Source organism: Thunnus albacares, chromosome 11 (genome assembly GCF_914725855.1).
Source record: "Thunnus albacares chromosome 11, fThuAlb1.1, whole genome shotgun sequence".
Classification (NCBI taxonomy): Eukaryota; Metazoa; Chordata; class Actinopteri; order Scombriformes; family Scombridae; genus Thunnus; species Thunnus albacares.
The window spans coordinates 5,842,858-5,856,048 of NC_058116.1; the positions used below are offsets into that span (position 1 = coordinate 5,842,858).

The following is a 13,191-nucleotide window of genomic DNA, read 5'->3' on the forward strand; positions in this document are numbered from 1 at the left end:
CGCTATCGGGATACCAAGTATTAAAAAATATTTTTTTTGGCCTGGCGGGGGTTCTCGTTGTGTCATTATGGAGAAACAGTACAGTTAGACCTAGCAGTCTCCATTAGGTTGGGCGAGTTCGAAGTCGTGAAAACAACAACGTTTTCACAGGTAATTTGTTAGTCTGTCCCTCCCACCACAGGAAATAATGGATTACTCCTGGAAAGCTATTGATGTAGCACTTTTCTCCTTATGAAAATAACACAGAGATTATCGACCAATGAAAATTTAGTCGGACGAGAGCATATCGACCAACTAATCGACTAGTCGACCAGCAGACTACAGCCCTAGTGTATAATTATGGTTATAAGCACTCATAAATATTCATAATGCTTTATAACGATAATCATAACACATTATAAAGCATTATAAAGCATTTTATAATTGTAGGTAATACCTGAAACAATTCTACCTTACCTGTAGCTGTATACTTTACTTTTATGTAAACGTTTGATCAACAAAAGTGACTCCTTAAAAAAAATAGGTGCAAACCCTGCACTGGAGTTAAAACTTGGTAAGTCTCAATATTTAAAAGCAATATTTCATGTTAGTAAAAAATCAGCAGTCTTACCTCTGTCTAAAGTCATTTACAAATAAGATAGTGTCCACTAATGTCCCTGTTATCTGCCACCAACACCACTATTCCTCCCAGGTGTCAGGCTCCTCATTCACTTCCATTCATTTTGAGGACCAAGTCCTCAAAATAAGCAAGTTTTTAAACAAGAAAAATATGACCATAAAGATTAAGATTTTAATGTAAAGAAATAACTGTCACAAGTCAGTAAGTCTTCACAAATGTCATGTGCAAATGTGTGCTTGCAGGTTTGACACTTACAAGTGACAATTAGGAGGAAATGGATTTATTTAGACTAAGTAAGACTTATTATAATATTTGAATGTATAAAAACATCATATTAAAATACTCGACTAAAACTCCTCTCAAGCTGTAAATCAGATGCCAGTTTGAAGAAATCCTTTAGTGTTATGGTGGTAAACTGGTGGTAATGGCAGATAATGATGTGTGTGTGTGTTTTCACTCTCGTCTTAACAGAAACTCATGTTTGCTTCGAGAAGGGTCGTTATGCACAGAGATATGTGGTAGAGACACATCTGCTGACTGCAGATACATTTTACAGAACTGAGAGTACAGAGAAGCACCTAACCACATAACCTATTTCTATTTATGTTTTCACCAGAGTACTTCTGTATTAAAGAATGTATGTGTGTGGTGTCCACACTTACTCAGCCTGTTCCGCTCTTTAGTCTTTTCAATGATGCTGGCCCTCAGCAGGTCTCTCTCTCTAGTCATTTCAATGATGCTGGCATTCAGCAGGTCTCTCTCTTTAGTCTTTTCAATGATGCTGGCGTTCAGCAGGTCTCTCTCTTTAGTCTTTTCAATGATGCTGGCGTTCAGCAGGTCTCTCTCTTTAGTCATTTCAATGATGCTGGTGTTCAGCAGGTCTCTCTCTTTAGTCAGGTTGGCTTTTACAGTGGAGAGTTCTTCAGCTGAATGCTGCACTGAGTAATGGTCTGAAATCAATCAAGAGGCAGTCTTATGTTTTATAAAAGATCTAAAATAGCAAATAAATAAAAAGTCAGTGCATGATCAGTAGACTAATGGGTGGTTTGGAATAAATTTCTTTCTATCTATGGGCCCTTTTTTGGATTCATATTGAAATTGCTTAAATGCCAGTCACTGCTCCTCCTATAAAGGGATCTTACTATTTCATATGTAACATCCTCATTATATACTTAATATGCCATGCCTTTTGAGAATGCCACTCCTGAGATGATGTATGTTCACATTAGTGAATATAATTTGTCAAAAAAATAAAAGTAAAAAAAAACTTAAATAATAATAAGGGACATGTTTCTACAACATAAAATACAAAACTACAAAAATAGTTACTTTATCCACTCAAGTCAAAATATTTCCTCATTTTGGCCCGTCATTGTGACCTGTGTGAAAAATTAAGTTTTACACTTCACTTTCACAAAATCATATTCACAAAATATGGAAACGTTTTTTTTGTCTTCTATCTTTGTAAATAAAATGGAAGAGCTACATTGAGAAAAAATGATAATACATAAAGAAAATAAGAGAATGGAACCAAGACAACCCAAAATATAAACTCAAATAAACATCCTGGTAAAACATGAGCATTTTTTGATAATAGTCCTACATGATCACTGATTTCTGAATGTTAACCAGACTCACAGTGGACACCGAGGCTGATGAGTCCAGCCAGCAGGAAAACACTCAGCAGCCCCAGACAGAGAACAACAGCTCTATAAAATCTCTTCTCTGAGCTCCTCGGACCTGAACAGAGCAAAGACCAGTGAATCCAATCAATCATACAACAGGATTAATGACAGATTAAAACATACTACTCACAGCTCAGCATGTCAGCCTCTCTGTCTGACTGAACATTCTTACCTGTCTGATTTGCTGAAGGTCTTGAATCAACAGGTTTCATACGTTTAACATTGACATAGATTTGCTCCATCACTCAAATGGATGTTATGTTAAAGATGAAATGCTTGTTGGTTTCAGTGTCTCTGTCTTTTAACTACTGAGGAAGTCACCAAGGTGGAGGTGTTAGGTACCACATGTTGAATGTGGTGTCTGTGACAGCTCTCTGCTGTCTTCCTTGAAACAGGATTGTTATAGTAAAACACACCAAATTACAATTATAGAGGATTAAAGACCCTAAATTTACAGATTATGTTTTTACCATGACGTAATTTGTTACTGAACGTATTTTTATGAGGGGCCGTTAGGGACACTATTCAGAATTACTTGCATATACATGTACTTTTCCTCTCACATACATATATGAAACCAGACTCATTCACATACTATACCAAAAACCACAAACACATACAAGTGCAATGCTTTTACATACACAACTGAAACACTCTCATGAAAACTATTGAAAAGCTTCCACACATACTAGTAAAGTGTGCTCATATACGCAGTTGAAATGCTCTCATAAGGTATTGTGAAATCCTTTTATATAAACCATTGAAAAGCTTTCACATTCACTATTGAAGAAAAAATTGTATGATGCCATTTCAGTCTGTTGTATAAGAGGATTTCAGTTAAAACAGAAGGCATTTCAGTTGAACCGGAAGGTGATTGAGAAAAGAGAGCGCATGTTTTTTGTTTGTTAGTCACACTGATGTCTGCTCAACAGCCTGCAAGAGGCAGGGCGTTACTTAACAATCAGGCAGCAACCGACTGTTGCAACTCCAGGTGTGGACACACTGGACAGTCACGTAGCATCGCTCTTCCCATCCCGCCAGTGTAGCAGCGTGCCACTGCCAGCTGCAGCTCCAGTCAGGAGAGAATGTGTACCATGTACCAAGCGCAGCAGTTCTTCAGCACATGGACATCACGCATGAGGAGAAGGTAATTATAAATAGTCGAGAGTTTGAAATGATCTTTTATATTGCTGTCCTACATTATTATTATATCAGGTTACACTTAACTGTATCTGAATACTTGCATGTCCAAATACCAATCTGAAAAACGATTATCTGAATATTTTGATATTCAGGCCCAGGCCTTACTTACTCTATAGCTTAGCTTGATATATTTATAGAATGGCAATCATTTCCAATCTTATGTATTAACAGTCCGTTACCCATTATTTCCCCTTTGTCAGGGACTGTGAACCGACCCCTCCTGCTGCTTAACGTTATATATTTCCTCTCATTATCTGGATATAAGATATGAAAGCAACGGCAAAAAAAGTAGCAGTAGTTTTATAATTCGGTGCTCTTTCAAATCTTTGCAGGCAAACAAGAGGAAATATATAATGTTAGGCAGTGTGGGGATGGTTCACAGCCAGAGGAGGGTCGATAAGGGGTGATGGTTAGTATTTTGCTCTTGTGAAACTTGCCATACTTGATTTATTAGATATATCAAATTATTTATTACTGCACTATTTACTATTTGTTACTGCAATTGCGATATGATTTGTAATATAAGAGGGAATGATAATTTTGGCTGTGGTTGTTCCACTGGATTATGAATTCTGTAACTGCCCTTTCTATTCTTGGTAAATAAACATTATGCAGACAAAGCAGATGTAGTACATTCAATGAATCTAGTATATCCTGTTTCTCCATGAAGTTAAAAATGTTTATAAAGTGTCTTGATACAACTCTATTGAGTTCTGCCCATAATCTCTCAGTCCTTTGGTTGTGTGATAACTCAATGACTGTTCAATCCCCTTCATTCCAACATAAAATGAGCAACCTGTATATTTTCCATACTGTGATCACATTTGACCCTTAAGAGCAATCCAAAGTTCTTTACTCCTCCTAAAAACAATTAAAAGACACTTGAGGCTCTGTTGTTAAATAAGCACCATAAGTATGTAATAGTCAACACAGCCATGAAAAACCATCCACCACCGAACCAGCTTGTGGTTGACGTCAAATGCCTGTTGGGAGATATACACTACATTAAAGAAAATATATACTTAAAACTTACCAACTATATCAAAGTGTTGTTTACCTCGGTGGTGGAAGAAGTATTCAGGTCCTTTACTTAAGTAAAAGTACCAATACAGCAAGGTAAAAATAAAAGTAAAAATCCTGCATGAAAAATCCAACTTTAGTAAAAGTATTATGAGCTTGATGTAGTTAAAGACTGACTGACTGAGTGACTGATATATTATTATATATGACATCATTAATATTGAAGCATCAGTGTGTAAGCAGGATGTTACTGTTGCAGCTGCTGGAGGTGGAGCTAGTTTCAACTACTTTACATACAGTTAGCTAGTTTAGTCCAGTGGTTCCCAACCTAGGGGTCGGGCCCCTCCAAAGGGTCACCAGATAAATCTGAGGGGTCGTGAGATGATTAATGGGAGAGGAAAGAAGAAAAAACAAAGTTCTGATACACACATCTGTTTTCAGACTTTTTCTCTAATCTCGGATTTTTGGTTAAATATTGGATCATATAAACATTTATTGAAATGAAAGCATGTGAGAAGTTTAGAGGGAAAAATCACTAGTTGGTGGAACTGTTACCAACTCACAGACATCTGAAATGTGACCCCGACTACACACTGCTTTTTGTAAGACGTCAAAAGTCAAAAAGGTTGGAAACCACTGGTTTCATCTTTAACAGTGTGTTGGATTTTAAAAAAGCTTGTTATATTATCCATTGTGACATATCTTCATCTGAAAAGTGACTAAAGCTGTCAAATAAATGTAGTGGAGTAGAAAGTACAATATTTCTCTCTGAAATGAAGTGGAGTGGAAGTATAAAGAAGCATTAAATGGAAATACTCAAGTAAAGTACAAGTAACTCAAAATTGGACTTAAGTTCAGTACTTTAGTAAATTAATTATTTATTACTCAAGTTATTTTCCACCACTGGTTACCCTCATAGATAATACAAAACAGTTACATCAACTTACCATAATTCGTTGGGGGCCTGAACACTATAGACCCTTCAGTGTATGGCATGATGATGTCTAAATGACCGCCCAATGGGATCCATTTGACGCAAGCTCTAGCTGAGCCGCCAATGCTGAACCCTTAAGCCATATTCTGCCCTTTGTTTGAGTGCAAGTAGTTTTTTGTGTTCTGCAGTGCCCCCTCCTGATCATTCAACAGAAGTAGATACAAAACAGGAAGTTTCCTCCAGAGCTAACCAGACAGAGTAGAGAGCTCATGTGTCGGCATCTGCTGCAGCTATTTATTTTCAACATTGTTGTCCAGGACACTATTTGTCCGTGAGTATTATGTGTTAGCAATTCTTTACACTATATGCATCATATATTTGCTGTGTATTTGTTTTGAGGTGACTAAATTGATGACTAGCATAGCTGCAACCTGTTAGCTGACCTGTTTTGCTTAGTGACACAGCATTTTTATTTCTTACATAGTTATGTCAGTGTAATGAATATTGTTCAGATTCTGATTTCTGTTTGCATTTGTGCTTTGTCGCAGTTTTACAGTAAATGTGGATCTTCATTAAACATGCAAGAAAAGTTACGCCTTGTGTTTATTGGAGGACTGCAGACTGTTGGCTAACTGTCTAGCTTTGGATAAAGACTACTCATCGCGAGGACAGTATAGTAAAAGGACAAATAGCACAGCGGGCACAATTAAACAAGATAACACAGTATGCAGCAACAATGAGTCTACGGTCAGGCAAACAGTATCAGCCAGCCCCTCAGCAACAGGAAGAGGGAGGGGAAAAGCAGCAAGAATCTTATCAAAGTGCTGATGCCCACTCAAAGTCAGCACATTCACAGTCGTCAAGGCGGTCAAGTCGAGCCTCCTCAGCCAGTTCTTCAGCATTAAAAGCTCGTGCCAAAGCGGAGGCTGCCCGTGCTCAGCTTACTTATGCACAAAAGGAGGCTAGCATCATGAAACAGAAAGCCGACCTTGAAGCAAGTCTTCATATTTTACAAAGCCAAAGAGCTGTCGCTGCCGCTACAGAAGAAGCTGCTGCCTATGAAGAAGCTGGTAAATCTGTAATGAGTGAACTCAGTCAAGATTTACTAGAATTACCTATCAGTTCAGCCCAGCGCACCTCTGACTATGTCCAGCAGCATTCAAAGGCATACTCTGGGGAAATCCCATTCAAGGTTGATCCTCTAGGCTGCCACAAGATGGTGCTTGAGCAATGTAAAATGGGCTTAAATGAAGCAGCCACCCAACATGATGAGAAAAACAGAGATGCTGATAAAAGACAAACTAATGTCAAACAAGAACAACAAAGGGAGGAATTAGGAGTTAAAATGTACTCCCCACGACCAACAGGACAGTCTTTTTAGCCTCAAAGGGAGGCCACATCTGAGCCTCAGGGTGTGCAAGAAATAACAAAGTATCTAATCCGTCGCGAAATGATGAGTGCAGGTTTTCTCAAATTCGATGACCGTCCTGAGAATTATTGGTCATGGAAGGCATCATTTCAAAGTGCTACCAATGACCTACACCTTTCAGCCAGAGAAGAAATAGATTTATTAGTAAAATGGCTTGGTTTAGAGTCTTTAGAGCAGGCTAAGAGAATTCGCTCTGTGCATGTGTTCAACCCTGCAGCAGCCCTCCACTTAGTCTGGCAACGACTAGAAGAAAGTTATGGGTCACCAGAAGTAGTTGAACATGCACTGCTAAAAAAGATTGAAGATTTTCCTAAACTTACCAACAAAGATAATGTCAAGCTAAGAGAGTTGGGTGACATTCTTCAGGAGATAGAGTGTGCAAAAGAAGGTGGATATCTGCCAGGCTTGTCTTATATGGACACGGCTCGTGGAGTAAATCCCATTGTGGACAAGCTACCTCACAGCTTACAAGAGAAATGGATTGCCACGGGTTCTAGATATAAGGAGGAACACAGAGTCGCATTTCCCCCTTTCAGTTTTTTCTCCAGCTTTATAAGACAGCAGGCAAAAATAAGAAACGACCCTAGTTTCGCCTTCACACCACCCAGCAACCAGAGTTCAAAAACTGAGAAATACATGAAAAGTGGCAGCAGAGATAGTGTAAATGTACACAAAACTGACATTCCACAAGAGTCCTCAACTATCCAGAGTAGCTCTGTTGAGAAGAAAATGGAAAGTCCTGATAAGCAATGCCCCATACATAAAAAACCCCACCCTCTCAGAAAATGTAGGAGTTTCAGAGCTAAGTCTTTGGAAGAGCGGAAATCATTCCTGAAGGAAAAGCACATTTGTTTCAAGTGTTGTGGGTCAACGCAGCATCTGGCAAAAAACTGCAGAGAGACAATTAAGTGTATGGAGTGTGGTAGTGAAAGACACATTTCAGCGCTACATCCTGGCCCTCCTCCCACTGCAAAGGAAACCATCGAAGCCGAAACATGTGATAGCGGGGAGGTGAATGAAAATGTAGTCACTCCAGTCACATCCAAATGCACAGAGATTTGTGGTAATGTAGATATTCAATGCTCATGCTCCAAAATCAGCCCTGTGATAGTGTATCCTGCTGGAAAAAGAGAAGATGCAAGGAAAATGTACGCAGTGCTTGACGAGCAGAGTAATAAGTCACTTGCCAAATCTGAGTTTTTCCATCTTTTTAACATCACAACCTCATCAGACCCATACACACTGAAAACCTGCTCTGGCGTAATCACAGCTATGGGCAGAAGAGCTAAAAGCTTCATGATTGAATCACAGGATGGAAAAATATGACTCCCCCTCCCAAAATTAATTGAATGTGATATGATGACCGCAGAGAGATTCCATCCCCTGAGGTAGCACGTCATCACTCACACCTACAGCGAGTTGCAGACAAGATTCCGCCTGTGGATCCAGATGCTCCCATCCTTCTGCTCCTGGGTCGAGATATACTGCAGTTGCACAAGGTGAGGGAGCAGATCAATGGACCTAACAGTACACCTTATGCGCAGCGGCTAGACCTTGGGTGGGTCATAGTGGGTGAAGTTTGTCTGGGGGCAACTCATAAGCCAACAACTGTTAATGTGCTAAAAACGCATGTTCTCAGTAATGGTCGTTCATCCTTCCTCAGTCCAAACAAAATCCTGGTGAAGGAGAATTTCAACTACATGCCATCTCATCACAGCTGTTCTCCATCCTTTTGTACTGAGGAAGAATACCACAGGGGGAACATAGACACGCTGGGATCTGCAGTTTTTGAGAAAACTAGAGATGATGACAAGCCAGCACTTTCAATGGACGATCAAGCTTTCCTTGACATAATGGAGAGAGAAGTTTATCAAGATGAAGGGAACAGCTGGGTGGCGCCGTTACCATTCCGCTCCCCCAGACAGTGACTTCCAAGTAACAGAGATCAAGCGATGAAGCGACTTTCTTCTCTCAGGAAAATATTGGACAGAAAACCTGTAATGAAGAAGCAGTACATTGACTTTATGAAGAAAATGCTTGAAAATGACCATGCAGAGCCTGCTTCTTCACTGGAGAAATATAAAGAGCATTGGTACTTACCATCATTCGGGGTATACCACCCCCAAAAACCTGATCAGTTGAGAGTGGTGTTTGACTCAAGTGCTGAACATGATGGAGTGTCTTTAAACAAAGTGCTTCTTAGCGGACCTGATTTGAACAACACCCTCTTGGGCGTTCTCCTCCGCTTCAGAAAAGAGTCTGTAGCATTCATAGCTGATGTGCAACAAATGTTCTATTGTTTCATGGTACGTGAAGACCACAGAGACTACCTCAGATTTCTATGGTACGAAGATAACGACCTCAGCAAAAATGTGAGAGACTATAGAATGAAAGTTCACGTGTTTGGAAACAGCCCCCACCAGCTGTGGCCATCTATTGCATGAGGAGGGCTGCATTTGAGGGTGAGAGAGAACATGGCCTTGATGCCAAGCAGTTTGTAGTGAGACATTTTTATGTCGATGATGGTCTTGCATCTGCACCTACCCACGAAGAAGCTATCGACATCTTGACAAATACTCAAAAGATGTTAGCAGAGTCCAATCTGACATTACATAAGATAGCATCCAACAGCCACAAGGTCATGGAAGCTTTCCCAGCACATGAGCGAGCCACAGATTTGAAGGATTTAGACCTCAGATTGGATGATCTCCCTTTACAGCGTAGTTTGGGAGTCCTGTGGAGCCTGAAAACAGACAGTTTCACATTCCAAGTTTCCAAAGAGGAAAGACCATACACTCGGAGAGGTGTTCTAGCCACGATCAACAGTTTGTATGACCCTTTAGGGTTTGTGGCTCCTGTGACAATGCAAGGAAAAGCCCTACTCCGTGAACCCTCAGCTGAGCAAAATGGCTGGGATGAACCACTGCCTTCGGAAAAGGAGGAAGAATGGAACAGATGGAAAGAATCTCTAAAAGATCTCCAATGTCTTCAGATAGCAAGGTGCTATGTTCCTTTTTCACAGTCCTCCACCCAAAGAAGAGAACTGTGCATCTTTTCAGATGCATCTACAATGGCTATCGGAGCTGTAGCTTACTTAAGAGCCATTAACAATGAAGGTCAGTGCCATGTAGGTTTTATCATGGGCAAATCTAAACTAGCCCCACGGCCTGCTCACACTGTACCACGGCTGGAGTTATGTGCAGCTGTTCTGGCTGTGGAACTGTATGACCTACTAAGAGATGAGATTGACACTGACATGGATGCTGTCAAATTCTTCACTGACAGTAAGATAGTCCTCGGCTACATATATAACAACACCAAGAGGTTTTACACATATGTTGCCAATAGAGTGAATCGCATCCGAAAATCTACACATCCTGAGAAATGGCACTATGTCTCCTCAGAGAACAATCCAGCAGATCACGCAACAAGGCCTGTTCATGCTTCCCAACTTCAACACACAAACTGGTTTTCTGGACCATCATTCCTAGCACAATCCAAGCCAGAACCATCACAGTCAGACATCTTTTCTCTGGTAGATCCTGAAGCAGATGTAGAGGTACGGCCTGACGTCACATCTCTAATTACTAAAACTTCAGAAGTCCAGATAAAGTCACATCGCTTTGAGAGGTTTTCTCATTGGATGACCTTGTGTCGCACCATGGCATCACTAATTCGTGTTGCAGCATCATTCAAGAAGACATCTGATCAGAGCAAATGCCGTGGATGGAAGTGTTACAGTGAGCCGAGCACTGTGAGTGAGCTCCACAGAGCAAAGTCTGTGATTATTCTCACTGTGCAGCATGAGATCTTCAAGGAAGAATTCAGATGTGTTAATATGAAGCAAGTACTGCCAAAACAAAGTCCACTCACAAAGTTAAACCCCATTCTTGACGAAGATGGATTACTCAGGATTGGAGGTCGCCTGGGATCGGCAACTCTTACAAAGGAAGAAAAACATCCACTTATCATCCCCCATACTCACCACATCGCCTCTCTCTTAGTGAGATACTACCATGAGAAGGTAGCTCACCAGGGCCGTCATATCACAGAAGGAGCAATAAGAGCAGCAGGATTGTGGATTATCGGGAGCAAACACCTGGTCTCATCAGTTATCTACAAATGTGTCATCTGTCGTAGGCTTAGAGGAACACTTCAGATCCAAAAGATGGCAGATTTGCCAGCTGACAGGCTCTCACCAATGCCACCCTTCACCAATGTCGGTCTTGATGTTTTCGGTCCATGGACTGTGTTGACACGTCACACAAGGGGAGGCAGTGCAGACAGCAAACGGTGGGCAGTTCTTTTCACATGCATGTCAACAAGAGCTGTGCACATCGAACTTGTTGAATCAATGTCCACATCCAGCTTCATTAATGCATTGAGAAGATTTTTCTCTATTCGTGGACCTGCAAAACTTCTCCGCTCCGACAGAGGTACTAATTTTATTGGTGCCTGTAAAGAATTGAGTATTGATCACAGGGATGCTACACTGAACAGTTACCTTCAGGAAAAAGGCTGTACATGGCAATTTAATCCCCCATATTCCTCACATATGGGTGGTTCATGGGAAAGACTTATTGGTGTTGCAAGACGAATCTTGGATGCAATGCTTATTCAGTCTGCACATACTCGAGTCACACATGAAGTACTGAGTACCTTAATGGCTGAGGTGATGGCAATAATGAATGCAAGACCATTGGTGTCATTGTCTACAGACCCCGACATGCCAACTGTCCTTACACCAGCAATGATCTTGACTCAGAAGACGAGTGCTCTATCAGCACCCTCCGGCACCTTTAACCCAACAGAGCTCCACACAAAACAATGGAAACAGGTTCAGTGTCTTGCAGACGCCTTTTGGAAAAGATGGAGGGGGGAATACCTTGCCACTCTTCAGAATCGAAGGAAATGGACAGAGGACAAGCCCAACATCAAAGTTGGAGACGTTGTTTTGCTCAAGGATCACCAAGCTCACAGGAACAACTGGCCTGTAGGACTTGTTATTAAGACATTCCCCAGCAAAGACAACAAGGTTCGCAAGGCAGAAGTAAGGACAGCAAAAGAAGGGAGTGTGAAAGTGTTTCTGAGACCGATATCAGAGATGGTTGTCCTTTTGTCTGAGGGACAATAGAAAATGGACAATTTACATGTTAATGTTTGTATCTCATTCATTGTCTGTTAGTGGTACAGTAGTATTGTGCCAGGCGGGGAGTATTCTGCCCTTTGTTTGAGTGCAAGTAGTTTTTTGTGTTCTGCAGTGCCCCCTCCTGATCATTCAACAGAAGTAGATACAAAACAGGAAGTTTCCTCCAGAGCTAACCAGACAGAGTAGAGAGCTCATGTGTCGGCATCTGCTGCAGCTATTTATTTTCAACATTGTTGTCCAGGACACTATTTGTCCGTGAGTATTATGTGTTAGCAATTCTTTACACTATATGCATCATATATTTGCTGTGTATTTGTTTTGAGGTGACTAAATTGATGACTAGCATAGCTGCAACCTGTTAGCTGACCTGTTTTGCTTAGTGACACAGCATTTTTATTTCTTACATAGTTATGTCAGTGTAATGAATATTGTTCAGATTCTGATTTCTGTTTGCATTTGTGCTTTGTCGCAGTTTTACAGTAAATGTGGATCTTCATTAAACATGCAAGAAAAGTTACGCCTTGTGTTTATTGGAGGACTGCAGACTGTTGGCTAACTGTCTAGCTTTGGATAAAGACTACTCATTGCGAGGACAATATAAGCCACATGATCTCAGGTTTCCAAGTACGTATGCTTCACTTGCATTTGGAGTGTTCTGTAGTATATTAGTCACAACGCTGTCCAGGTCTTGATTTGATAATACTGCATATCTTAATGGTTCAACTCCCAGAGTTTGTCTATGTCTGTATAGGGTTCTTTGACTGATTCCAAAGCATGATGCAATTCTCTGCCATGTCATACCAGTGGACACACAGAGAGAAATCTGTTTGGCAGTTATGGTGTATCGGGGCTGACCTGGATGGCCAGTCAAGGTTGTTGGGGGTATCTAATTGTTGGTGACATCAGTGGATCAATGTCTGGCCTCATGTTCATGCAGCAAGTCGCCAAAACATCTATACAATGATTCTAGTAGGTTACTGACATGATAATCTTGAAGAAATGCAGATAGAGTTCATGTATGATCCTGGAGCAGTCTATAAAGCCTATAAAGTTTGGACTTGAAAAACAAAAAGGATCAGACGGACATACATTGTGATTGAAGTACTCAAAATTCAGCAAGAGCACATGCACATCCTAGTGTGGAGTCTTTCT

The 13,191-nt window shown here is 40.7% G+C and overlaps 1 long non-coding RNA gene across 1 annotated transcript in view; it reads left to right on the plus strand.

Moving 5' to 3' along the window:
• Nucleotides 1–1,395: 1,395 nt before the first annotated feature.
• The window catches only part of LOC122992675, a 30,584-nt gene continuing 18,788 nt past the window's right edge, over nt 1,396–13,191 (plus strand). Inside the window, exon 1 of the long non-coding RNA XR_006406099.1 lies at nt 1,396–1,456. This is a non-coding gene — a long non-coding RNA (uncharacterized LOC122992675). The remainder of the gene's footprint in view (nt 1,457–13,191) is intronic.